The following is a 2,413-nucleotide window of genomic DNA, read 5'->3' on the forward strand; positions in this document are numbered from 1 at the left end:
AATGTTTCTTTTTTGGGCTGTTCTCTCTAGTGTTTCCGTGTAGCCTGCCGTGACGTGTCCGGTTTCCTTCCCCGTGGACGAACGACTTTAAGGTAAGCGCTGTGGTCATGTATTAGTGCGACTCGGTGTAGATAGATTCGAATGTAATTTGTATTTTCTTACAGGTGTTGTAGATTGTAACGTAACAGGTGTTCGGGCTATTTGGTTTATGTTCTTCTAATGTTTCTTTTTTGGCCTGTTCTCTCTAGTGTTTCCGTGTCGGGTCTCATCCGTGGCGTGACGACTTGCAGGTAAGCGATGTGTTTTGTAACTAAACAATTACTGTCACTTTCGAATACCCGGAGTGTTTTTTTACGTTTCAAAAGTAATTTCTGACTTCATTTCTTTTCCTTTATTTGCAGGAATCTGTCGGCGGCGTGGTGGGGGTAACTATTTCCGTTAGCCATTTTGTTTTGTCATCTTTGACTCGCTGTCTTCGTGGTGCAAGGACTTTCAGGTAGGTGATTTTGTTTTTTTTCCAAAGTAATAAGTGTAGCTCATGTGTTTTTGTTCGCCATTTTGTCTGGTGATCTTGCCCTGACTATTCAGGTAAGTGCGACTCGTAGTACATACTTTGTTATGTAATTACTGTTTTGTTACAGGTAACTTCATGCTCCTTTGCTTATAATCTTGGAATATATTTTTGTTTTGCAGCTCTCTCGTGTTTCCTTTATATGTTCGGACGTTGCCTACGTGCGCTTTGTTCGTGGTGCAAGTAAGCTATTTAACATGTTCGATATTAATCTCTCTTTTCGGCTTCTTTTTTAGGTACGTACTTTCGTATCGCCTCAGCTGCTTGGTGCCTTTGCTGGTGTCTTTTGTGATCTTTGGCTCGCTGTCTTCATGGTGCAAGGCTTTTCATGTAAGAGATTGAATAGATTTTGTCTTTTGTAAAATAAAACTGTTTTGTTTCTTTGAATGCTCTATATTTTTTAATACATCTATTTTCTTTTCCTTGCAGGTATTAGACGGATGGGTGGCACTCGTAATTCTATTATGCTTACTTTAATAGTTATTTTATATCGTGTGCTTTCTGTGTAGGGAATTATTGCAAAGAGCTATCGTGTTTTTCTACTTTAACAAAATGATATTCACCAGCACTTCTTTTTGTATTTGCAGGCAGCGTGGCGCCAACTCGTCTACCACTAAGCTTTGATATTCAAGATCGGCAAAAGTCGCACATAGCCACTAAGTACTCTAACGAGTCACAGCATCCACAACCTTTTCATTCGGCCAGACAGCCTCCTATCGGCAATTTACATATGTCGAGACAGCAACATCCTAAACAACATCTCACCTACATGTTCTTAACAACAAACTTTGCAAGTCTTTTGTTATTTAATGAACTAACTGCGTTTTTTGTCTTCCACAGTATGTAAAGGACTACAGCCACGGAAAGAAACATTTCTTCGAGCGAGCTCAGAAGGTATACTTCGAGTCAGTGGACTGGAGCCTCTCTCGATTTTTCGACCGATCTCAGGAGGTATACTTCGAGACAGCGGACTGGAGCCTTTCGACATAAACTGTAAGTTACTTGCCTGTCTGTGAAAGTAATTTGTCCTTTTGAGCAGCGGTATTACGACCACAATTTTCAGTTTTACACGCGCAAACAAAGCAGTAATAATATGAATCACTTTAGAATTAAATTGTGTTGCCTATACGTTTGTCCAATTTCACCATGTTTTTGTTTAATCCGTTTGAGTTCTTTTTGGTACATCGCCAATAGGTACATTTACGATATAAATTTTGTCGCATGTCTCCTTTATTCATGAACTTTTCAAATTCAAACAAATGCTTACATTGTAAGGACCTCTGTTTATTCAAATTCGCCATTATGTACATTTTGGATGCCTTGTTTGTGCGATGCCACATTTTATTTAATATGCTGAAATCGTGGGGCTGAGTTAGCTGACCACAAGCATGTATTTGTCGCAACACTAGATTTAGTCAAAGCATGAAGGCCTGTTACATTTACTGAGAGCATAAAGAACAGTTAGGATAAGGTGAGACCGACGAGTTTCAGTGCAAAGTTATACATCGGCAAACTGTGCATTTAGGAGGAAAATGTAGGTAGATTTACGATATAAATGTTTGCGCATGTCTACTTTATTCATGGCCTTTGAAAATTCGAACACATGCTTACTTTGTAAGGCCTTGCTGTTTAATCCAATTCGTCATTATGTACATTTTGGATGCCTTGTTTGTGCGATGCCAGATTTTATTTCATATGCTCAAATCGTAGGGCTGAGAGTTAACTGAGCACAAGCATGTGTTTGTCGCAACACTCGATTTAGTCAGAGCATGAAGGCCCGTTACATTTACTGAGAGCATAAAGAACAGTTAGGATAAGGTGAGACACGACGACTTTCAGTGC

Source organism: Lissotriton vulgaris, chromosome 11 (assembly GCF_964263255.1).
Source record: "Lissotriton vulgaris chromosome 11, aLisVul1.2, whole genome shotgun sequence".
Lineage (NCBI taxonomy): Eukaryota > Metazoa > Chordata > Amphibia > Caudata > Salamandridae > Lissotriton > Lissotriton vulgaris.